This window comes from Podarcis cretensis, assembly GCF_951804945.1.
Source record: "Podarcis cretensis genome assembly, chromosome: 5".
In the NCBI taxonomy this organism is placed as follows: Eukaryota; Metazoa; Chordata; class Lepidosauria; order Squamata; family Lacertidae; genus Podarcis; species Podarcis cretensis.
Window position 1 is genome coordinate 87,897,249 of NC_137174.1, and position 26,558 is coordinate 87,923,806.

At 42.9% G+C, this 26,558-nt stretch overlaps 1 protein-coding gene across 2 annotated transcripts in view; it reads left to right on the forward strand.

Moving 5' to 3' along the window:
- The window catches only part of FNDC3B (fibronectin type III domain containing 3B), a 278,029-nt gene that overhangs the window by 102,680 nt on the left and 148,791 nt on the right, over positions 1–26,558 (forward strand). The window contains exon 1 of one of the 2 annotated variants that reach the window (XM_079977641.1): positions 13,434–13,440. The exons of the other annotated variant lie outside the window; for it this stretch is intronic. The gene's annotated coding sequence lies outside the window, so the exon portion shown is untranslated. Of the gene's footprint in view, positions 1–13,433; positions 13,441–26,558 lie in introns of those variants that run through there. 2 annotated transcript variants of the gene reach the window in all.

Here is a 26,558-nt window from a genome sequence, read left to right on the forward strand (position 1 = left end):
TCTATTCTACTGTTTAGCACCTGTGTGCATGGGCGAAAGGATCACTTATACCTTGGTTTAATATGCTGACATACTATTGACCAAACTTGTCCTAAAGCAGTCGGACAATATTATTCTTTATAAATTTTCACTTCTTTCTTTCACCCTGCGGCTCTGACTCTGATGTTGTTGTTTTTAAGGCAGATAGTCAGACATAAAAGTTCCTCGCAGCTACCTGAGACTTTCTCCTCATGAAGTATTTTTCGTCTTGTTGCTGCCTCAACACATAAATAACCTAGCAGAAAAACCATTCTTGACTCTTTGGCTCTGCTCATTGATTCTGTTACAGCGAAAATAAGCCTTGCACTGGTTTTTCAGTAGGATTTTATTATGGGTTTCCACCTTGAGAGAGAGAGAGGGATGGGTAATAGTCTGAAGAAAATGGAATCTTGTTTATCTAAATACCGTACAGTGGTGCCCCGCAAGATGAATGCCTCGCAAGACGAAAAACTCGCTAGACGAAAGGGTTTTCCGTTTTTCGAGGCGCTTCGCAAGACGAATTTCCCTATGGGCTTGCTTAGCAAGACGAAAACGTCTTGCGAGTTTTTCCCTCCCCCCTTTTTCTAAGCCGCTAAGCCTCTAATAGCGCTAATCCGCTAAGCCGCTAATAGGGGTGCTTCACAAGACGAAAAAACCGCAAGACGAAGGGACTCACGGAACGGATTATTTTCGTCTTGCGAGGCACCACTGTAGCCTTGGAACATCAGAGAGTTTGAATTAGTAGCATACTGCGAAGCGTCTTCCCCTTTCTTTCTCTCTGCCTTTGATTGCATTCCCATCTTATCAAAAATAAGCAGTTCGTTTGCTAAACTTGGAAAAGCAACGCCTGTCCAGTTTATCATTTGTCATCTTGGTGATTGCCTGGTTTGCTAGTGCAATTAAATTTTTGTTGATCCTTTTGTTGATCAAAATTTACACTGTATCAGATGCCTGGTCTCCAAAGCTACCTTGGAGGTCTGGAGCCCCAACCAAACAACATGTGATTGTATTTGTCCTGTGCTCCTATCCAAATGGTCATACTGTGTTAGCCAAAATATTTATGTCTGTTCTGTTTGCAGACTCCATATCATTCTTTGTGGGTTTCTTTTTTTAACCAGGCTTGTGTGGTTTATTCCTTTTTGGTAAATTATCTTTTCTAGCATTTTAAAATTCCTAAATTTTCTCCAGCTGGGTCTGCCTCATTGGAATAATCACATCAGGACACTACCTTATTAAAACAAACACACAGTTGCAGCTCACTACTAATTATACATCGTTCTTGCTGAGTTTAGATATTTTTGTGAGCAGATTGACTTTAGCTTGGGGTGGACCAACCACTGTATTAGCAAGAAGGTTTATGCAACATTATGTTACGTAGATATTGCATAACATTGCAGGGTTAGACTTTCCAGTAGTGTTCGTCTGATTTTTTTGCCAAAATCCATTCTATCACTTTCCTATTTTTCTGCAGCATTTCCACACCCGAGTAAACCCGAAATTACAAATTTGCAAGACTGTCGTGGTTTTTTCTTCTTCTTATCTACTAAAAGCACATTAGTGAAACCTGGTTGGAGCAGCTCCTTTTGTGACTAGGCAACGGCGTTAATTATTGAACAAGGTGATCTGCTGGGTAGCTGCTTTCCGGTGGGGCTGAATTATGCTTGAATTCTGGTTTTGGCGTTCTGTTTATTTCTCAGATGTTGAAGAATATTCCTTTGAAGATGAACATGGATGTTCAACATGTGCCTAGTTCGAGATGGGCAGCATTACAACATTTCCTTATGCATTGTGGCGCTGTTGTTTTTTTTTTAATAGTAGCACCTTAGCAGTTGCGAGTGTTCCACAATGAAACTTGAAATACAGGCTAGCTCGTCAATGCGACAGATGCATACAGAAGGATGCTTTTCCTTGCCATGAGGATACATTACTTTGTCTCTCTATCTCTCTCCCGTCCCCCTTTTCAAGGCTTAAATTTAAGCCTGGCGAACTAATCACACTCATTGCTTGATGCAATTGCCCAGTGCTAGCTAGCTTAAAAAAAATAATAAAAGCTGCGAAGTTTGATTTGGCTTACATTAATCTTTTCCAAATATCTCTGCTTGGCTGCTGTACAGTACATATTCGAAGACCTGGTTGGGGAGGGGGAGGATGGATATTCTCTGTGTGAATGGAAATGTTTTTGGAACTCTGGAATATGGAAACTTCGAGCATAAAGTTGACGTGAAACTGTAGATTATTCTGTATGTACCTAGTAGCGACCAGCACATTCATCGCATTGGGCTCCTTTCCAGGACGTTCACAGCTTTTTTTCATTTGTGGAAAGGAGGAGGAGAGCAGGACTGTGCGCTGCATGTGCTGCGCACTGACTGCTCCAGACAGTCATGTATGCGACCTGGCAATCAGCATGATTTCCTGCTGACGTGGCTTCCCACAACTGGAGCAGAACAGAGCAGCTACAGTGTGCTGCTGCAGAGGAGAGGGGCAGAAGGATGAATCACTCACAGGATGAGAAATAAATTTAAGACTCCGCAAACTTTCTGGCCGTCCAGGTTTAGCAGGCCGGTCAACATGACACACACATGCACACAATCAAGTGGGGGGGGGGAATAAGGTGTTTGCTTAATAAATGCACTCCCTTCTGCCAATGATTTTGCGGTCATTATGGTGACCTGCCATTAGGAGATAAATCTGGAATGGAATTTCCCCTACTGTTCGATTTGGATAATACGGTCTACTAGCCCTTATGTCATCCTCAGTTTAGTGTTATTTTCTTCTTCCTGTCGCAAGATGTCGCAGAGATTCAGGCAGCATAGCCTGGGCTCCTGACTTTGCACTAGTATTATTTTTAGTAGTACTATTGGAATCATAGTAATTTGGATACTGATTAATGCCAAAACAGACTTCTGCCCATCGGAGCAGCTTGCAAACGGGAGGGGGCTTCCAGCTTGAGCTCTGCAGTTTTGCACCGCTGTGCCGTGCGAATCCATATCTGGGTAGGTCAGGGAGAGGCTCCTTCTCTGAAACCTTGCAGAGCTGCTGCCAGTCAGTGTAGACTGTATTGAGCTAGCAAGACCCCCAATAGTCGTGACTCAGTGAAAGGCAGCTTCCTATGCAACACTAGCAGCACACGTCCCCCCCGCCCCAAACAGAAAGGTTAGCAGATTCCACGAAGGCACACTCTGTAGGACCTCTTCTGCAGATATTAACCAGTGCTAGAAATTAGCCAGGCACATTTTTGCGACTGGCGCGGGTCCAGTTGTGGCCATGTGGAGCCCCCACATATCTGCAGCCAGCAACCATGGGTTGATTTGCTCCTAAGCGTTTAATTGTTGGTGGTGCCATGAGTTCCAGTAGTTTCTGGGAGATATCGATTCCTGCATTCCCCAGTCGCTCTTCCATCTTCCTGGTCTTCATATAGGTACTGTATACAGATTACATGTTGGGGAGAACAGTCTCTTTGTGTAAATATTTCTTCTGCCTAATAAATACATCTTTTGCCAACAACCCAGAATTACAGTCAGAATCCACTTGGATGACTCAACTTAAGGTTTGGGTGTTTTGTTTTTTTAAGATGCTCTGTGTACTCTTTTTGAACATAGCCAAGCCTTTCTGAGTTCGCGCTGCACTTTAGGCAAATGCATAGTCCAAACCGAGTTGATCCACAGGATTACGGCGAAACCCTTGGTTAAGTGCTTTGCTGGTTGAGTGCCAAAGGTGCCCAGGACCTTACAGGATGAGACCCTTGGAAAAGCAAATGAAGATTGTAAAATGGCTAGGCCTGCTGTGCTCGAGTCTTCTGTTCTTTAGATTAAGGTTGATCTCAGCTTGTATTATAATACCGAGCGAGATGACATCAGCTTTTGCTCAAAAGAGAGTATCTTTATCCAGACATAGGGAGCAGTTCGGTCTCTGCGGTGGGCCCCCTCTAGAAAGCTTGAGCCATATGGCGCTGGCTTATTTGTCAAAGAACCTGCTGTCCACTCGGATTTAGTTAAAACCATCAAATTACAGTAAGCAAAGACCTCAACTTAGGATGGAATAAATAGCTTGGGTCAGTAGTCTATTTGTGTTTTAACCTAGTCTCTAGTTTAGACATTCCAGTGCGGGAAACCTTTTATCATGGGGATTGTATGGTGCGTTCTGGAGAAGGGGCTGTGTCTTGGCAGAGAAGCTCTATAGGCCTGGCTGCGCAAGCTCCGCAAACCATTGGAGTCATCTTGTGATATTGGGATTTTGGTAGCATTCCTGCATTATTTTACCAAAGGTCGAAGGCAGCTGCCTCGTCTAAGCAAACTCTCATATTCTCCCCTACCAAATAGTAACAACAACTGCTTACTTCAGCACTCTTTATTAACTTCGTATGTCTTCCATTGTGCCTCTTCTTGGGGCCTATTTTTGCATTCACATAAAACAATCCACACAGCTGTTTTATTCTTCTGTAGCTGAGTGTTAATTTTGGGGTGGAAAGTTGGGTTCAACCTAGGCCTTCACAACTTGTGTGACCCCGCCCTGCCACACCGTGTATCTTGCTAGCTACTTAACCCACTGCCTCTTCCAAACCACCACTGCCACCCCTTCCAGGTAGGCAGGGATGGTTAATTTATCGCCTGGTGGTTATAATGCAAGACTAGTGGGGGATGCACTTGTAAATTTACTTATTTGGTTTTTCAGATCAACATTTTACAGTCACATATCCAACATACAACATAGAAATAAGATTCCAAAGAATCTCCTGGACCTCCTTCCGCCCCTTTGTGGGTCCTATTGTTAATCATTTCCTCCTGCATCTTTTCTAATAATCCAGATCTTTTACATCTCCATTATGTCCAAAATTCACCATCAAACTAGAAGTGCTATTCCAGTCCTACTAACGATGTTAACTGTTTTCAATGATTTTTTTAAGATAAATTATAATTCCCCCCCATTCCTTGTTAAAACTTTGGTCTTCCTGATTTCTGATTCTTCCAGTCATTTTTGCCATTTTGGCATAACCCATCAACTTAATCTTCCATTCTTCTTTCCATCTCTGGGCCAATAACATCCACACAGCTGTGGTTGCATACATAAATAATCTTTTCTGCTCCATTGGGATTTCGGCATCTAGAAAGTGTGGGGTGCATTTGCACTTGTAGGCCTTGAGTTTTGCAGCTGAAAGCCGCTTGTGGTTATCTTTTAAAAAAATGTTATAATCAGTTTGTGCAAACATATGGGTTTTGCCAGGGCACGGTGTTCATGGAGCAGTCATTGAACTGGTCAGCATGCCAAAGCAGTCAACTTACGATAGGTGTCATCATGACACTGGCAAGTCAGAATGGCTGTGTGCATCAGCCTAAATGGCCTGAGAGTTGGCATTCTGTGTTCATCTTGCTGCAGCGGCTGCTTAGCCTGATTCGCTTGGAGATAGCCCCCTGAATTGGTTGCTTGTGATGGGCCTGGAGGAGTCCACATGGTGATAAATACTGTGCTCAGTAGTAAGGTAAAGGTAAAGGGACCCCTGACCATTAGGTCCAGTTGTGGCCGACTCTGGGGTTGTGGCGCTCATCTTGCTTTATTGGCCGAGGGAGCCGGCATACAGCTTCCGGGTCATGTGGCCAGCATGACTAAGCTGCTTCTGGCAAACCAGAGCAGAGCACGGAAACGCCGTTTACCTTTCCGCCGGAGCGGTACCTGTTTATCTACTTGCACTTCATGCTTTCGGACTGCTAGGTTGGCAGGAGCAGGGACCAAGCAACGGGAGCTCTTCCCGTTGCGGGGATTCGAACTGCCGACCTTCTGATTGGCAAGTGCTAGGCTCTGTGGTTTAACCCTCAGCACCACCCACGTCCTGGGCTCAGTGGTAGAATGTTCTTTTTACATGTGGAAAGGTCAGATCCAACCCCTGACATTGGGTATATCAGGTTAGTGAAAGAGCTGAAATCTTGGAAAACTGCCGCCAAAGTAGGTAAAACTGGGTGAGATGGACCGATGGTCTTACTTAGTAAAGGGCATTCATATACAGTGGTACCTCGGGTTACATATGCTTCAGGTTACATAAGCTTCAGGTTACAGACTCTGCTAACCCAGAAATATTACCTCGGGTTAAGAACTTTGCTTCAGGATGAGAACAGAAATTGTGCTCTGGCAGCGCGGCGGCAGCAGGAGGCCCCATTAGCTAAAGTGATGCTTCAGGTTAAGAACAGTTTCAGGTTAAGAACGGACCTCCGGAACGAATTAAGTACCTAACCCAAAGTTAATAAAAGACGGATGTATAAGTTTCTGATTGTGTCCTGGCCCCTCATAATAAGGAGAGGTGAGTTTGCAAGCCTGAAAGTGTGTAATGCCATAGTTTAGCTTTACCTGCAAAGGCAACAATGAATTGTTGGGAAGTTTAGCTTTACATGTGAACACTTAGGTTTTATTTCCACTGAGAAAAAGAGACTAGGCCAAGATTTCGTGGAAAAGATCTCTGAAGAAGGTGGTATGAATGCACTGTGGAAGTGAGACACACACACAAACAACACATTATCACCTAACAAAGTGGGTGAGGGAGAAAACCTGGGTGCCCTTCCCATCACGTTTAATGGGTTGCAGGGCGACACAAACTGGTAGGAACACAAAGCTTTTAGCTAAAACGAGCTCTCCGTGTTGGTTTTTCTGTCTCTGCCAAACTCAAATCTATTTCTGGTTCAGCTAACGCATTCATTCCACACATGATTTATCACCGAAGCTCATAAAAACACAGGCGGAAAGCACACTTTTTTAAAAAAAGAAGAATATGTGGAAATGGACTCGATTGTACCAAAAAATAGTTTTAAAATATTCTGCCTAAGGGGGATGCTTCTTTTTCTAATTCCAAAGCCTTTGCTTCAGATTTTGGATGTGGTCACTGGGTGTTTCATATTTCATAGGCACATATTATATAATACAGTGGTACCTCGCAAGACAAAATTAATTCGTTCTGCGAGTTTTTTCGTCTTGCGATTTTTTCGTCTTGCAATTTTTTCGTCTTGCGAAGCACGGATTTTGGAAAAGCTTCAAAAATCACCAAAGTCTTCAAAAACCTCAAAAAAGGCTACCACACTGCGTGCTATGAGTTTCTCCTCGAAGTCAAGTCGCAACTGCACCCCCTGAATGCACAGTTTTAAGAAAAAGGAAACAAACTTTGCAAGACAAAGGAAACAAACTTGCAAGACGTTTTCGTCTTGCGAAGCAAGCCCATAGGGAAATTCGTCTTGCGAAGCAACTCAAAAAACGAAAAACTCTTTCGTCTTGCGAGTTTTTGTCTTACGAGGCATTCGTCTTGCGAGATACCACTGTATTGTGGGCTTTTCTGAAATTTTAAAATTATAGTGAGTTGTGTTTATTTAAAAAAGAAACTGCTGCTGGTGTTTAGTTTAGAACATGTAAGGGTTTGCTGGATCAGGGCCGTGGCCCTTCTGGTCCATCATCCAATTCCCAGGTGCCTATGGGAAGCCTTATAGAAGAAGTTGGGCACAATAATGCTTTTGTAATTCGCAGAACACTGTCTCTGACCAGGAGACAGAGCACAGCCATTGTGGTTCATTTAAGTCAGGGTGGCTTAAATCAGCAGGAAGAAAAGGCTGGTACAAAATAATGGATTTAAATCAACTTTCCCACTGGTACTATTTTATTTGTTTCCCCATTCAATGGCGCAGATTTGGCCATCAAACTATGTTAATTTATAACTGACTAGAGTGATTTGTGCTGCTTCGTTTGTACAACCAGATCTTGAGACTATCACATTGTACATCTTGCATATTTTCAATTTTTTTTACCTGCAGAGGGGAATGTCTTTAAAACATTCTGCCTTGGGGGTTTTCTTACATCTAGCAGCTGTTGGAGTTTATGAGGCAAAGTATGGAAGGCAAAGTATGGAACTCACAAACTGTACTATTGTGTAAAATCATACCTCATGTTACGTTTGCTTCATGTTACGTTCTTTCAGGTTATGTCCCGCGGCGACCCGGAAGTACTGGAAAGGGTTACTTCCGGTTTTCGCTGCTCGCGCATGCGCAGAAGTGCAAAATGATGTCATGCGCAGAAGCAGCAAATTGCAGGCCGCGTGTGCGCAGATGTGCCGCTGCGGGTTGTGCTCTTTTCATGTTGCAAACGGGCCTCCGGAAAGGATCCTGTTCGCAACCAGAGGTACCACTGTATTCTGCTCTTTGTAGCAGTGCTCCTTTTTGATTCAATCATATTCTGCGGGTCTATTCTAGAATATGACTGTTGGATACAACCAAATGCCGTTCTAGGCTGCATCAGAAGAAGTTTAGTGTCCAGATCACAGGAAGTAACAGTACCACTCTATTCTGCCTTGGTCTGACCACACTTGGAGTACTGTGCCCAGTTCTGGGCACCACAATTTAAGAAGAATATAGACAATCTGGAACGTGTGCAGAGGAGGGCAACCAAGATGATCAACAATCTGGAAACCAAGCCTTATGAGGAACAGTTGAGGGAGTTTGGTGTGTTTAGCCTGAGAGCAGATAGGATGTTGTTGTTTAGTTGTTTAGTCGTGTCTGATTCTTCATGACCCCATGGACCAGAGCACGCCAGGCACTTCTATCTCCCACTGCCTCCCGCAGTTTGGTCAAACTCATGTTTGTAGCTTCGAGAACACTATCCAACCATCTCGTCCTCCGTCGTCCCCTTCTCCTTGTGCCCTCCATCTTTCCCAGCATCAGGGTCTTTTCCAGGGAGTCTTCTCTTCTCATGAGGTGGCCAAAGTATTGGAGCCTCAGCTTCACGATCTGTCCTTCCAGTGAGCACTCAGGGCTGATTTCCTTCAGAATGGATAGGTTTGATCTTCTTGCAGTCCATGGGACTCTCAAGAGTCTCCTCCAGCTCCTTAATTCAAAAGCATCAATTCTTCGGCGATCAGCCTTCTTGATGGTCCAGCTTTCACTTCCATACATCACTACTGGGAAAACAATAGCTTTTACTATACGGACCTTTGTTGGCAAAGTGATGTCTCTACTTTTTAAGGTGCTGTCTAGGTTTGTCATTGCAGATAGGATAGCCATCTTCAAACATCTGAAGGGCTGTCACACGGAGGAAGCTTGTTTTCTCCTGCTCCGAAGGCTAGGACCCGAACCAGTGGATTCAAGTTAGGAGATTCTGACCAAACATCAGGAAGAACTTTCTGACAGTAAGACAGGTGGTGGTCTCTCCTTCCTTGGAGGTCTTTAAGCAGAGGTTGGATGGCCACCTGCCATGGATGTTTCAGCTGAGATTCTTGCTTTGCAGGATGCTGGACTAGAGTCCCTTCCAACTATGACTGTGATTCTGCAATTTTTACCCTCTTTGAGTTCAATGTGACTCAACTCCCAAGTAATGCAGGATTACAGCTGTTTACTTTAAATGCACCGGCTTCGAAAAGATGCTAACTCAGCATAGCTGTGACTCTGGCATAATCTTTTTTTGAATGATGACTCGTACGTTTGAATTTTGCCAACTTCCCCTCCCCTTGTAAACTATATATTAAAAAATCCATAGCAAGAAGCATTTTTATTTCCCCTGGGATGAAATGACATACATTTTGAACGTTTTAATCATTCAGCTGCCAAGTTGAATATATTTAATTGGTGACTAATTAGTTAGTAGAATTGTGAAATGAAATAGGAAGAGAGAGAGAGAAAAAAAAGCAGCAGAACCTGAAACCTATTTGGGTTAAGCTAAAATGTTGCTTTACTTGTGCATGAATATCGAGTAGCATGGGGTATAAAGTACGAGAATATCATACAATTTTCTTGGCTCCCTCCCCTCCCCCTTCCTAAAATAGCTAGTGTACAGACTTTGCCATCCTGTTAGGTGGTGCCTGCTGCTTTTAGGTTTAGAGAATTATAAAATTACTGTGTTTACTTCTGGCGCCTATGCGTAGGAGGCCAGAAGGATGTTGACTGGGAAAAGGGCTGGAACTGCCACCGCAACCAGCATTGTCTTTTTGCACTTTGTGTAAAATGTCTGCATGCTGAACTTTTGAGAGATGCATTTCATTTGCAGTAGGGAATGTGGGGCCCCCCAAATATGGGACATTTACAGAGGGAACTTCTCTATTTGAAGGCGTCCTTTGTTTGGCATGCTGCCCAGTCCAAATTCTGTTTTAAGATATTGTAGGGAGAGCCTGGTACCTTGAACCTGCCTATTAGGAGTTAGCACCTGGGCAACACACAGGATTGTATTTCCTGTTACTTCTGTGCATATGCAAATCTGCATCCTTTTTTTAGGTTTATTTTGGTTGCATTTCCTCTCCTGTTGGCAATATGGAAAGAGCCACCTTGCTACAAAATTACTTTTGCTTTACTTTAAACAGCAATAACTGGGAAGTTAAATGTGCAAATGATTTCAAAAGGGCAAATATGCCTAATAGTAGGAACAACAGAATTCTTCCTGTTTCTTGGGAGTGTTTCAGGCAAACTTTCCGCAGCAAATTTATCGTCTTAAGACAGTTGCCGTGATTCTGTCTGTATCTCTGGTGCATTTGACTCCTCATATTTAAAACTCTTGAATTTTATAAGCTGTTCTGCTCTGCTATTTTGCTCTGTTTTCTGAAATAGCGATTTATTTTGTTGTCTGTATGTAATTTCGTTAAGCAATTTTTGAGTGATTTGGAGAGACAGGGTAATAAACAAACAAACCCGTCCGCCGCCTGCGTAGAATGGATTACATGATTGTTAGGTGCCATATTTGCAGAGGCAAGGAATTGCAATAACAAATGCATGTTGCAGAGTTGTGATTATGTGCAGAGCTCGCAGCCAGAACCCAAAAGTTTAAGCTGTTTCTCTGCAGATGCTGAAGTGGTGTTTCTGTTTTGCATATCCCTTTGGTCCCTATACCCTATTGTAACATAATATATGCATATCCACCCACTGTGTACTCTTGCCTCCAATTCCCCCCTTCCTATTTCACATTTTAGATTGTAATCTCCTCAGGGCAGGGACCTGTCCTGTACTTGTGAAGTCGCCTTTACATGAATGGGGCCATAATAAGGTAAATAAAGGTCTACTGTTGGAGTGTAGTGAGAGATATGTATAGATCAACAAGTTGCAGTCTCTGGGTGTGTGCACATATAATCTTACATGCCCCCCAAGGATGCGTGCTGTTGGTTATGGTGGTGATGGGCAGACTTTCTCCATGTACGGCCCTGCATTGTCTTTCCTATAACTTTTTCAGCAGGGGGGCGGCCCACTGTCCCTCAGACCTTGTGGGAGGCCGGACTATATGGGGGGCGGGGGGGGGAGTGAACAAATTCCTATGCCCCACAAATAATCCAGAGATGCATTTTAAATCAAAGCACACATTCTACTCATGTAGAAACACCAGGCAGGCACCACAAATAACCCAGAGGTGCATTTTCAATAAAAGGACACATTCTACTCATGTAAAAACACACTGATTTCTGGACTGTCCGTGGGCCAGATTTAGAAGGCGATTGGGCTGCATCCGGCCCCCGGGCCTTAGTTTGCCTACCCATGCTATAAGATAATGGCTGTCATTAAGAAGAAAAAAGAAAGGATTTCCACAGAGAGGTCCTTTGGGGATGAAACCTTGCTCATGAAGTCCATGTGACTGGGATAGTTTGTGGGCTTTGCCCTCACCCAGCTACCTTCCAAATCAGGGGTGTATGTAGCGAAAGTAAAGTAAACATAAATGGTCAAGATGAGCACCTACCACAGCCATGTGGAACTAGCCCTTGGGACCCTCACCATGTACAACCCCCTTTATGTTTCAGGGGTAGCTTAGTACACTGGGAAAATGAAATGCTGGATATTAGTTTCTTACTCAGTAAGAAACAAAAGTACAAGGAGGGGAAAGAGCCAAATTGACTATTTTGGAAAGTTTCTCCCCCTAGATATTATAGATACCATGAGCTAGATTTAATTAATGAAGAATTATAACTTAATTGAAGTGTTCATGTTTAACCAGTATAGCTGATTACTTAAGTTAAGGAAGTAGAAAGGTGTCTGATGGAATTGCAGTGTTTTGTGTTGTGCTACTTTCAGTACAGAAATTTAGTAAATAAAATGAATGAATGAATGAATAAACAAACAAACAAACAAACAAATGAATAAATGAATGAATAAATAAAATAAATAAATGAATAAATGAATAAATAAAAAACAGCTTGGCCCATGGGAAAGGGAGCCCACCCCAAACACAGCTTCCTTCCTTCTCATTACCAGCTCTGTCACTGCAGAAAATACTAATATGGGTTTTCAGGCTGTTCCCTTTGGAGACGTTTTCTTTCTTCTCCTTTGGCCTTGTTGTCCTTGGCCTCCCCTACTACCATCTCTTTCGGCTGTGGTGACCTTCTTCCCCTCCATGTGATGTTATCAAGGCCTTCTACTAACATGATGACATTGTGCATGCCTGTAAACAGAACCATATGCATCGTCACAGCCAATTGGAGTCAAACAGACGTGTTGGCAAATGAGGTCAAGGGTAGTAGGTTCCAAGCGAGCCAAAGAACAGAAAGGCGCTGATGTCATCTCACAGCTTGAACACGGAGGGGTTTCTCTGTACTTCTTCCTCTATTTCTCTCCCCCCCCCCGAAATAATTTGTTTGGCTGCATCAGATGTGCCGATTTTGTGGAGGATGCGGAAAGTCACAGCTCTTTGCGCAACACTGTTTCCTAGCCGTTTTTCAGTGTATTTTCCCTGTGGTATCCATGCTTCGTTTGAGCCAAATAAGCAATCGCGTTTTCATTTACTTTTGATTATGCCTTGAATAGTGATGCTAAAAAATAATTAAAGTACTTTTTTCATTTCGCTTGGAATAGGGACCCATAGGTTATTCAGTTGGTTCCCAGGAATAATGGTCTCAGAATGAGCAGTAACTAATGACGTTTGTTCCTCTGTCGTGTTAGTAGGAAAATTAACTCCCAGAAAATTAATTGCAGGCATGGTTCAGAGGGTTCAGATGTGCTTGCTGTTGAATCTGGAGTACTTATCAGATAATGGCTTTATTGAGCTACAAGCTAGATGCACAGAGATAAGCCCAATTCATTCACTGGGAAAAAAACAAAACGGAAGCAAGCCCTGCTGTAGTAGTACATATGCATACTATAATAACGACAATTGCTTGCAATTAGAGGATAATTCACGTAATTTGTTGCTTTGATCTCTACTTAACAGTTCAATTGTCTTTGGGACTTAAATAAACATTTTAGCTTGATTGCCTGATATTCCCACATGGGAACACACAGTGAGAATTGTAGGTCAGGGTGCAAACTTGAATCAAATTGTTCAGTGTTAATGGGAGCATGTGGGGATTTTATTAGCACTGGGCTTTTTCTCCTTAGAACCACGTGATTATAAAATACCAGGAAGAACCTGTTAAATGTCAGCTTTTAAAGTACCATTGATTTCGAAATATAATTGTACTGGATCTCAAGAGTGCTGTTTCAGATTTCAGTGCATTCAGGAGATTCATGACGACATGGTTCAAAGGGGGTTGTTCATGGATATATTGAAGTTTAAATTGTCCCCATACAGAGTATTTGCTCCTGTTACTTTTTATGTAACTCATAATAACCGGAGATGAAGTTGCTCCTCAAGAGTGCTCAGATGTTGTTTGAAATACCTGGAAGAGGAGCATCAGTTGTGGACCATCCATTATGTGCTCCCAGCTGACTCTACACAAGCCAGACACACATTTAAGATTTGAGTTCTACCTGCAAGAGGGATGGGAAACTTGTGGCACTCCAGGTGTTTTTGGACTACCGCTCCCATCTTCCTTGACCAGTGACTGTGCTGCTTTGGGCCGATGGGAGTTGGGCTCCAGTATCATCCCGGTGGTACAGGTTCTAGAACGAAGGTCTAATGATTTTCAGAGTTCCTGTATTGAAAGTCTAAGTTTCTCTTAATGTCTCTGGAAGCTCCCAAGTATTGTCCACCTTTTCATAGATGGTCAGCCCCAAATGTATTGGTGCCAGAGGGATCAATCCACAGCATTCCTCTCAATAATTTAGCTGGTTGTAATTAATTTAGACTTATCTCTTGTGAAAAACTCGTTGAAGCAAATGAGAGTAGGGCAAAACATGCATGATGCCCCAGTGGATCACATCTCTCTGGGTCCCATTCTGCTCCTCTTCATGATATCCAAAATCTGGTGCCTGAGGTAGCCACCTCACGTTGCTTTGTGAGAAGGCCATCACTATCTCAGTATGCTGAGTGTTGCTTGCTTGTAGACACACGTTTATCTTATCCCAAGGCCTTTTAAAATGGAACCAGCCCAGAAGCGGAAATCCACAAAGTGAAGCAGGTCTGTGTGTATTTTATATCACAACTGTTTGCAGAATATTTTTAAGGTCAACATGTTCTGTTGAGCAAAGAGTTAGCTCAGGCTTCCCAGCCCTCACGATCGATTTACCATGTTGCGTTCTGCCCTGGCAGATTAAAATTTAAAAGTTTGCGGAAGTTGAAAAGAAGAGCCTTCAGTTTGTAACGGTACAAATCAGCCCTAAATTATGGGTATTTTTGTGTACCAAAAGAACAGACCTTCCAGTTGAGTTGGTGGGTTTTTTTGTGGGGTTTTCTGTCATCATTTGTGAGAAATTTGTGATTGCGTCAACTGTGTGTATGAGGAATTACTTAATACGAAGTCAGCACTTTGCAGAAGTTGACCATTAGAACATTGCACATATGGTGGGCGGGGTGGGGGGAGAACCCACCAGCAACAGTAATAACAACCCCACCCTCTTGAAAAAATGCACTTTGTATGCCATGCCAAGATTCTTTGGATGGGAAACTATAAGGAATGCATTCCATCACAAAACTAAGCCTCCCTATTTTACTGAGGGAAAACTATAAGTGAGCAGAGGAATCCCTTGAAGTGGGGCTTGTTTATGAGGGTGGGTATTTATTAAATCTTGACAGTGTTTTGGAATATGCCAAGAAGCGATGGGGAAGGTGTTTTGGTTGCTTCTTCTGTCTCTGGGTGTTCAGAAAGCCTTTGATAAGATCCCTCTTCCCTGCCCTATTCAGAGCCTACGGAAAGAAGTCAAGGGAGGTGGCAATGGGAGAGTTTGTGGGGTTTTTTTGTGGTTTTTTTTGCAGAACAGCCTTGGGGAAGCAATTCAGATGAGGGGGCTCTGGCTCTGGGGAGATGTGGGGGTTATATCACCCTTGGTATTGGCAATCTTCATTTGCCTGGAGAAAAATATCCAAATCTTGGGGCCTCTTTCATATTGAGACGGAAGTCGAAAAACACTGAAAGGTCCCCAGAGTGTTTGTTTCTATTTGCAGCAGGGACCTCAGTGACATCTTTTGTACCCCTAACTTGGAAAAAGAAGCTAAAGATGAGTCATAAATTTCCTGGCTTCCTGATCAAGGCAGAATCATTGGAAACAACTCTGTGGGTTGGCCAATTAAGAGAAGGATGCTTCTCTGGGAAAATGCTTTTAATGCCACCCACATCTTGGGAGATGTTATGGCTAGATTTTGTTCCTGTTAGGGAAAAGGCCATGAAAATAACTGATAATGGGGAACTTTGTGGGTTTAACGGGATGATTAGATAGCCAGTTGTATTTCTAGCATTGTGTTAGACACCCCTAAATGTTTTGATCTTGTTCCATAGTGGATAGTGGAATGCAGACCTGTATCCATGGGCAATTGCAGCTGGGTTAGAGACTGGGTTAGAGCCTGACGCCTCTAGGAAGGTGAGCTTGTGTCTAGGACCACAGTCTGAGAACAACATCTTCAAGCTTGTTCATTTTCATTTTTTCAAATGCACTGGAAAATTCACAGCCCACTTTTCAACAATTTCAGTTCTCAGAAGTGCTATTGGCAGAGTGATGAGCAGCAGATATTAACTCCTGGTCAAGGGAAACAACCAAGGACCAAATTTAACGCACGCTGCTAATGGCTGTTCCTGGATTGCGCGCAGTCTATCGGCTGCCTGTGCATTGGTCACCTCCAGATTGAATTACTGCAGTGCGCTGTATGTGGGCCAACTCTTGAGTTTGGTCTGGCAGCTGCAGCAGAATATGGCTTAGTGGGGGCCCCATCACTGCCAACACAAAACGTCTTGCTTGTGGGATCTGCAATAGCGGTCAGTTTGTTACTGGGTCAAGTTCAAGGCGTTGGTGCTAAACATGTATTGCCCTATTTTATTTTACACCTTGCCTCGTGGAGGTGCTGCATGCTGATCAACACCCAAGTAGTAGTAGCAGCAGCAGTAGGAGCAGTAATAAAAACACAAATTATGTACTTGTCTCTCTGCGTTCCTGTTCCATTTTACGATGCTCACAAATGAAATGGAAGAGTTTGCTGTTGAAATGGAATACTGAGGAAGAAACGGTAAAACCTGCTATGATAAAATGGGCACAAGACATAGGATATAACATTATGTTTGCTGACTGGGAGAAGTTGTGGACCACCGGGATTAAATTTACAGCATGTAATGCCTTAAGAGAGAATTTTATGAAAATGATGTATAGGTGTACATGACCCCAGTCAAGCTTGCAAAAATATATCATTTGCCCGACAATAAATGTTGGAAATGTAAAGAAACAGAAGGTACATTCTTTCACCTTTGGTGGACGTGCCCAAGGATTAAGGCTTTCTGGGAGATGATATATAATGAACTAAAAAAGGTACTTCCCTAAGAAACCAGAGGCCTTTCTTCTGGGCATAGTCAGCCAATTGGTGTTAAAGAAGGATAGAATCTTTTTTATGTATGCAACAGCAGCAGCAAGAATACTCATCGCAAAGCATTGGAAGACACAAGATCTACCCACTCTGGAAGAATGGCAGATGCAAGTAATGGAATATATGGAGATGGCGGAAATGACTGGCAGAATCCGAGACCAGGGAGAAGAGTTGGTGGAAGAAGATTGGAAGAAATTTAAAATTTACTTACAGAAATATTGTAAAATTTTTGAATGCTAATGGCATTGAAATGAATTGAAGGGGTTCTAGCAACGAGGTTAAAAATAAGATTGGATGGATAATTAGACAAATTAATTGGATATGAATTTGCTGAATAAATTTTTAACAGGGATACAAAAAAGGGAGATGTGAGGAAGTCAAGAAAATAAGTGAATCAAAGATGAGAAGTAAAAAGAGGGATTTTTGTGTTTTTTCTTCTTTTTAAATGTGTTTTTTCTTTTCTTTTTTGAAACTATATTTTTTTCTTATGTGTTTTATAACTTTGTATTTTTGTGTACTTGTTTTTCTTTTTTTGTTTGTTATCATCTTTAAAACTTAATAAAAAATTATTTAAAAAAAAGAAAAGAAATGGAAGAGAGCCAGTGTATACGTGTGCAGAAACGGGCTCGGTTAGCTCCTTCCCCTTCCAGCAATAATGCTTATTTGTTATCTTTCCTGCACTTCGTCATTTCACGGTAGCAGATAAGTCATGGAAGCCTAAATGTCACCTTTGCATGGAGAGAGTGAGATAAAATGAAGGACATTTCACGTTATCGCTGACATTTAGACAAACATGTTTGTGAATCAGGCCAAGAGTCCTGTTTGTAACCTCCAGTGTTGTTGATTCAGGTTTGATCTTTGAAAATTACCTCTCCCTTTTAGTGGTTGTTTTCAATGTGTGCAAACGAGAATGACAGTAACTGTGTCATATTGCCCCACTGGCAAGGCACCTGTATTCTAAGAACAGCACTGTGCAGATCCTAGAGGTGTCTATTTCTGAAACTCTTAATAATCCCATCACTATAACTCTGTGTCCTGCGCTATGTAACATAACGGTTTGCTTAGAGCAGGGTTTCCCAAACTTGGGTCTCCAGCTGTTTTTGGACTACAATTCCCATCATCCCTGATCACTGGTCCTGCCAGCTTGGGTTGATGGGAGTTGTAGTCCAAAAACAGTTGGAGACCGAAGTTTGGAAAGCCTTAGTTTAGAGGAAGGATAGCATTTGGGCGGGTGGGGGAGCAACATCTGTATGTCACATGGAAGAGCTTGGAGAATGGATGCAATATAAATGAAACAGATGAAATGGAACACGTTTAGAATTTAAAGCCACTTTTAAAATTCTTGTTTAAACATAATATAAAAGAAGAGTTCAATCAGTGGGTTAGAGAAATATGCGGCAATATGGGAAACAAAACCTTGTAGGTGTCACTGAACCTTTCCATTCCCAATATATTTTCTCTCTCTCTCTCTCTCTCTCTCTCTCTCTCTCTCTCTCTCTCTCTCTCTTTCCTTCCTTCCTTCCTTCCTTCCTTCCTTCCTTCCTTCCTTCCTTCCTTTCCCTGCTCCATCTCATCAGTCTTTTAGAAAGTTGAAGAAGAAGCCTAATGAGTTCCTGGAATCTTAGCACAGCAGAGATGCTCTGTCTCCCTTCCCTGCTAAAACGGCAGGCCATTCTGAAGGAAGGCTCTTGAAATTTTCTCTCAGACTCCTTTGCATAAGGATGGGAAGGCTGTGGAACCATGGGACAAGTCAGCTGGTGGGCACACTCAGTGATGGGCGTTTGCCAGATTGTAAAACTGTGTGTGTGTGTGTGTGTGTGTGTGTGTGTGTATGTGTATGTATAAGACTTTCCAAGTCTCTTTGTGGACTTGGTGTGAGTATGTAATTTGTCTAGGAACGTGGCCCTATATCGTAATGCCAGTAGTCGTCAACCTTTTCATACTCCTTCAACCCATGCGTGCATTTGGTGAACCATATTTTTCTTTACCATGTATATAATAATAATAATAATAATTTATTATTTGTACCCCACCCATCTGGCTGGGTTTCCCCAGCCACTCTGGGCGGCTTCCATAAAAACCAAAAATGCACTAAAATATCACAGATTAAAAACTTCCCTGAACAGGGCTGCCTTAAGATGTCTTCTGAATGTCAGGTAGTTATTTATCGCTTTGACATCTGATGGGATGTATTTTTACATGGTGGTAGTGCTGCTGCAGCAACCCACCTGAGATCAGACCATTGTGGCCTGACAGTGGCTCCCTCCCCACCAACAGAAGACCATGCCATAAGGTATCATGAGCATACCCCATCAGTGGGATTTAGTGTTTGTGTTGTCAGATAAAGGTTCATATCCACACTCTGCCACGAAGCTAACTTGGGCCAATCATATATATGCAGCCTAACGTCACTAGGTTGTGGGTGGTATGTCCAAAACTGGTTTGAAGTCCATATTGTGAAATCAGTTCAGAATTTTTGACCTGGCGGTATATCATGAATGACAATGTGTGCACACAAAAATCACAATATGAGAAAAACCATATGGCCAGCCAATGCCTCTACATAGCTCCATCCTTATTTCAGACATTTTGTTATATCAGTATACAGTGGTACCTTGGTAGTTGAACTGCTTGGCTCCCAAACAAATTGGCTCCTGAATGCTGGAAACCCAGAAGTGTTCCGGTTTGCGCACGTTTTTTGGAAGCCGAATGTCTGACACGGCTTCCACTTGAATGCAATCTGAAGCCACGCCTTGGTTTTCGAACAGTTTTGGGAATCGAACGGACTCCCGGAACGGATGAAGTTCGAGAACCAAGGTACCACTATATTGCAATGTTTAACTGATGATATATCGTGATGTTGAAAACCAGATATCGCCCAGCCCTAGTTCATGGGTAGGAGACAGTGAACCATGTATACTGCCTTTATCTCCTTGGAGAAAAGGGCAGGATATAAATGAAATAAAAGAATAAAACTCTTTGGTGATGAGCCTGTGACCACTGATCCTCGGGAAACCAGTTGTGGATTGTTTCCTGCAATTCCCCACAGAGTGGGATGGCTACTCAGAAAGGCATTACTGGGGAAGAGGGCAGAAATGGGCAGCCATTTTGTAGACATACCCTGAGCGACGCAGCTGCGTCCTATTGGCTGCTTGAGAAAAAATAGCTCTCTGCTCAAGTTGGCCATTGCCTCCTTGCACGTCGCGTAAAACAAGAATGCTTTGCACAGATCTGGTATTGTTTTAGCGGCGGCAATCACATGACCCATAATATTGTACCATATCTGCCGTAAGATGATACCACTTGTTGCATTTTGGTCTCTGAAGAAAGGGGCTTTTCGAAGTCCTCTGCCGGCAGAGAGACAACCATCTGGAACGGGGACACAAAGGGCTTCTGTGCTCGGTTTTGTACAGCTCTACAAAGGGTGTAAGCTGAGCCGTGGGTTGGGGACAGTCCTCTGAAATGGGTCTTGTCTTGGGTTGCAAGTCAGGTATGTTGGAGGGTGGAGGGGGTGCATTGCCCACTGAAGTCTACGAGTTCAAGGTTGAAACATAATTAACATTTTGACTTGGGAGTGGGATACGTTGAGTAGGAATTCGTGGAGGTTTTAATGAAAAATGGAGTGACATTTCCACACCTCGGCTAATCCCAGCTCCCCTAAACTTGTTAATAGACAAGAGGGTTCCCCCCACTCCTGTCTGATGACAGATGCCATTTCTTTTAAGAAAAAGATTCACGATGCCGACGTTGTTTCACTTTAGCCGCACTAAAATGAAAATTAGCTGCACTCTTCCTGCTCCGGAACTTCCTAAACACATGATGCAAAGGCGGGAGTTCACAACTTATCCATTTATATGTTAAATAATCGAGGCAAAGAGCTCCTGCTTTAGGGGCACAGGAGGATGTTAGGGCAGGGTGGGACGGGATTTGGTCACTGGCCTGAAACCACTTACTTGGAACTTGCCACACTAAAGCAAATAAGATGGTAAATGGCTTACTTGAAGGTTGTCCCCCCTCAAATTTGAATTTTTTTGGCTTTTTTTTTTTTTTTTTTTTTGAGGAGGGGAACAGGGCATAAAAAGTTTCCCTACAAATGTAAGAACTTGTTTCACATTAAAGGTTGGTCCGTTCAGCCCAATATTGTCTTTTAAGGCAATGGCTCTCCAGGATTAAAATGACTCTCGGCGGCTTTTCAGATAAGAAGCTATTGGGTCATTTTAATCAGGAGATGCCAGGGATTGAACCTGGAGGCTTCCTCACCTATTTGGTTGTAAGTTGTTTTAAATTGCTTTTAAGGTTGTGATTTGATTCTGTAACCTGCCTTGGGACCTTAGGGAGAAAGGGTGGACAGTAGATAGATGGATAGTTTAGTTTTAGGGAGCTGACTCTGCCTAGAAGCTTTGAGTGCCCAATCTTGGCTACCCTAACAACTTCAGTACTTCCTCCTTCGCTCAGCTGCTTGGAGCGTGGTGCTGACAATGTCAAGGTCGCAGGTTTGATCCCTGTATGGGACAGCTGTGTATTCCTGCCTTGCAGAAGGTTGGGCTAGAGCAGGCGTGGCCAAACTTGGCCCTCCAGCCATTTTGGGACTACAGTTCCCATCACCCCTGACCACTGGTCCTGTTAGCTAGGGATGATGGGAGTTGTAGTCCCAAAACAGCTGGAGGGCCAAGTTTGGCCATGCCTGAGCAGGAGGATCCTCAAGGTCTCTTCCACCTCTGTGATTCCATTTCTTGCTATCCGCCCAACATAGAGCCAGGCTAGCAGCTTTCAGGATCCGTGGCTGCCCTGGTGGCCCAGAGAGAGCAAAGTGAGCTGCTAGATTCCCTCCATTCAGAATGCTTCTCAGCGTTTCACTGAAGGAAGGGAGAACATTCTTTCCCTTTTTTTGGGAAAAAATTCAGTACAGCGGTACTGAAATGTTCCCAAGCACTGTGGCATCTCCCCTGATAAAACACAGTGCAGCTGAATAGGAGAGGTGTGGCATAGCTTTGTCTGCGATTGGTTTGCTTTTTGCGAAAACGTTGCGACACCGAACAAAACAGCTGTATTCATTACTAATAGAGGCATTTTGACAAAACACCAGCATGGAGCTTCTCCCCCCTCCCCACAAGGAACAGATGTGTACAGTACATTGCCATTTCTCCCTTCTTCTCCATCTCCCCCCTTCCCTTTTTTGTTTATTTATTTATTATTATTTTACTGGATACAGCTGCAAGCAGTGTCATTCTCTTCAGAATAGTGTGGTTGTGGTGTTTGCAGTATAGCTGTCAAGAAGGATAAATTTATGATAACGGTTTGATGGGATAGTTATGCTGTGACTCAGTGTGATCTGTCAGCTGAAAAAACCTTAAGAGAAAATGTTTCTGGCTTGGCACTGCCTCCTTGTTTGTTATGTATATGAATGCATGCATACGAATGCAAGCCTGTACGTATGCAAATGCAAGCACCATATTCTGTTTCTGACACATCCGAATCATTTGTCACGATTGCCAACTGGTAAAAGAATGATTTAATGTTGTTTACGGTTTGCGGCATGCATCAAAAATGCCCTGCGGAAATGGAATGTGGAGCTTAACGGTTTGTGATTATTGCAGAATACCAGCTTTTCCTTCTGAAGAGTTCAATTTGGGCAGACACTCGTTTATCATCCCCAAACCTTGATATAGAATTTCTGCCCCTGCCCCACCTATTAAAATTATCATTTTATTATTTGTACCCTGCCCATCTCACTGGGTTGCCCAAGCCACCCTGGGCAGGTTTCAGCATGTACAGAAACATAACCAAACATTTAAAACTTCCTTATACAGGGCTGCCTTCAGGTGTCTTCTAAAGGTTGCATACTTGACATCTGATGGAGCACGTTCCACAGGGCGGGTGCCCCTACCAAGAAGGCCCTCTGCCTGGTTTCCTTTAACCTCATTCCTCACAGTGAGGGAACCACCAGAAGGCCCTCGGAGCTGGACCTCCACATCTGGGCTCAACAATGGGGGTGGAGACGCTCCTTCAGGTATACTGGGCCGAGGCCATTTAGGAATTTAAAGATCAGGACCAACTGAATTGGGCTCAGAGTGAATGTAGGTAGCCCTGTGCCTTAGAATATGCCCTTGCTATTGGCCATAAGATGCCTCAGTTTTGGGTTGCTAACTGAGGATGGTATTGAGACAGAAGTACTGACTTAAGGAAAGAACTTCATATAATGGGAGTTAAGGGGCTGCTGTGAAAAAAATATATATTTTGTGGCTATTCCTTTCCCTTTCACTTCTAATGTGTAGTTTGTGATGATATGTTAAGCATTTCCATTTGCTACCACAAGTAGGAAACCTGGCATCATGACCGGTAATAGGGTACTCCATTTTTATGGGATAAAGGGGAAGAAATAATACATTTGGTGGTGCTTTAGTGAGGATTTTGTTTTCTGCATCATATATTTTTAAAAGCTGCAGCCCGCGTCCCATTTGAAAACCTACCTTCTTAAAATAGGTTCATTCTGTTAAAAAATAGCTTTTAGAGGTTGGTAGATTAAAAAAATAAAAAATTCAGTGTGTTGAAGCTCTCTTGGTTTCCAGTGTTTTGGGGTCATCTGTTTCCCAGCTGTGTCTCCAGCCAAACAATTGCTCAACTTTTATATCCTACATTTTGGGAAGGGCCTCTCCTTTTGTATATCCTTGTTTATCCTTCCAAACCCAAGAGGGAAGGGGAATGTGAGACGTTTAGAAGTGTCTTTCAACACACAACTGGATGCCCCTCATAAAGTTACACAGCAGAGATACATTCTGGAGGAGAGAAGAGCAGAGGATTAAGTTCTTCCAAGGCAGAATAGCTACCAATTCAAATCCTCACAAGTATGATGAGAGCACAGTGATGCATTAGCTGTGTCGTTGTTGTCATTTTGTAATAGCCCTGGTTCTATGAAAACACACTTTGCGGCTCATTCCAGAGGCTGAGCATTTAGGCTAGAGAATCAGCAGTCACAACTTCTTTTTGGACAAAGATAGCTTGGCAACAGTGATCCACACATTGCTAACCTCTAGGCTTGTTTTAATCTTATGCGCTTCACACGGAGCACTTTGTAGAGTGCCAGAAGCTGCAGCTACCACAAAATGCTGCTGCCTTGTCCTCTCCGGGGCAACCTGTCAACAGCACACAACACCTCTGTCCAAAGTGTTGCGCTTGAACATTGCTGATGGTCTTGGCAGACCACTTGATGATGGTTCTGCAATTGTAGCGTGTTGTGCTGTGGATGCTGCATAATTTTTAATTGCATTTCCTCGTTCACTTCTTAGCATTGTGTTTTGTCGTGTTACAATTTGCATTACGTAGAGTTAAAATTGCAATGCAACGAAATATAGCATAAGAAATAAAGGAAGCAATAAAAATGCAATTAAGAATCAACATGAGAATTTAATGCAGGCATGCCATAGAACACCTGAACAAAGCTTACAAACCACTGGTGGTCTATGATGTCTTAGGGACTGGCCAGAGGTGGAGGTAGCTGACATAGAAAGAGGCATGGGAACATGATTATAAGCAGGAAGCAAAGGAGGGACATTTAAAGCATTCATACTTGGTATTCTTGCATTTTATGGTGGAGCATAATTGGTCAATTCAATCACTGCACCACACTGGCAATCATAATAGAGACTTAAGAGACAGTCAAGGTAACTTTGCATGTTAAATGCAAGTTGTGTGTCTCTGAGTCCTTAATGTAAATACAGTGGTGCCCTGCAAGACGAATGCCTCGCAAGACGAAAAACTCGCTAGACGAAAGGGTTTTCCGTTTTTCGAGGTGCTTCGCAAGACGAATTTCCCTATGGGCTTGCTTCACAAGACGAAAAAGTCTTGCGAGTTTGCTTCCTTTTTTGTAAAACCGTTAATACCCGAGGAATCCGCGCTCTGCAAGACGAAAAAATCGCAAGACGAAGCAACTCGCGGAACGAATTCTTTTCGTTTTGCGAGGCACCACTGTAAGTGATGACAGTCCAGTTTTGAAACTTAGTTGAGGATAGGTGAGATAATAACATTTAAATGGGATGTTGAATACCATTTGCTGGGGATAAGGTTGTCAACTTTGTGGAGTCCTTTTCAGGTTCCCAAAAGCATCAGGTTAGTCACTGTGGGGAATAGGATGCTGGCCTGGATGTACCAGTCAGTGTGGTGTAGCGGTTAAGAGCAGTGGACTCGTAATCTGGTGAACCGGGTTCGCGTCTCCGCTCCTCCACATGCAGCTGCTGGGTGACCTTGGGCTAGTCACACTTCTCTGAAGTCTCTCAGCCTCACTCACCTCGCAGAGTGTTTGTTGTGGGGGAGGAAGGGAAAGGAGATTGTTAGCCACTTTGAAACTCCTTAGGGTAGTGATAAAGTGGGATATCAAATCCAAACTACTACTCTTCTTCTTCTTCTTCTTCTTCTTCTTCTTCTTCTTCTTCTTCTTCTTCCATGTTCTGGATCCATCAAGACTCTTACAGTCTTTGACTCCAGATGCCTTCATTCCTTAACAAGCTGACAGTTCCCCATAATCAATTGGGAAAACTCATTATATTGATAATGTATAATGAGTATAGTATGCAAACTGGTTTGATTAAACAACAACGCCCTCCACGCAGTTGTTTTCGCTAGAATTCTTGTAACTGATGTCCTAAAAGCAGCTGTTTCAAAATTGAAATGTAGGACACTATTACTGTAGGGAATTAGCTCTGTGGTGACCAAAGTAGAAATGAAGACTTCTGAACAGAAAAACAGCAAAACACAGTGTAGATCAATGTGGTATAAGGGCAACTCTTCTGCAAAACAACATTTTAATCTCTGTTGAACCAGAGCCATGGGTTCTTTCATGCAGCAAGCAGTATGTGTGCTGCTCACATGAGAATCTACAGATGTGTACCTCCTAAGGATTGACCCAGGGTTGTGGCAGGTCCTAGAAAGTAGAGATAAATCACTTCTTTCCCCCCACATCCATTCCCTTCCTTCCCATTTTAGACTTTCTTTTCAGTATTCCAGTCTTTCTTCCCTGATTCCCCTTTCTTTCTTGGCCTGTTTCTTAATGAGAGCTCAGCAAGTTGGGTCATTAATGTTCTTCAGCGTTTGGGGGACTTCAAGGGTCCCACAAAATGAACCGCTTGGGAAGAGGGGAGGTGGAGGTGGAACCTATTGTGTGCAGTCCTGCCCCAGTCGGAAAGAACACTCCTTTTAAAAAATAATAATAAAAGTTTTGTATATAAAAAAATGAAAAGTCAATTTGTTACCCTGGAAAGCAAATTGAATCTCGCTTTCTCCTATGGATTTTAGCTCAGAATAAAGTAGCGGTATAGAATCTGCTGTGAAATGCTTACAGAAGACGTATTGATTACCAAAAATGTAAATGATTGTGGTCTGTGTCAGGAGAAAATGCATTCCAAGTAGACCGGCCTTTGAATACCAGACATTCAGTTAACGCTTGTGGTTTTTGAACTACCTTTGATTATTTTTTCATTGCAGGAAGCTCATTACAATTTTTTAAAAAAGAAGTCACAGTTGCATGCCAATAAATGCTTATTAAATAGAGTTGGACCCACGCTATTGGAGCAAGTAGACTGGCAAATAAACATAAGATTGTTGGCAGAATGCTGCCATTTATCTCTTATTTGGTTGTCAGCAACTGGGATTTTCATGAATTCTGTACTGAAAGCCAAGAGAGAAGGTGTTTGGCCAAGCCCATAGGAATGTTACTCGAATTCCCCATATTTTAATACTGCTAGATGGTCATTTTGCTTAGACTCAGACTGTGAAGGATCTTTTCTCCCCTCAGCCCTTCATTTCCTGAACTAAAAATCTTGGATCTCTGCTTCTTTTACTCCCTCACACTGCCACCAGATCTTTCAAGGCTCCCAAGTCCTGCAAGATGTTTGCTG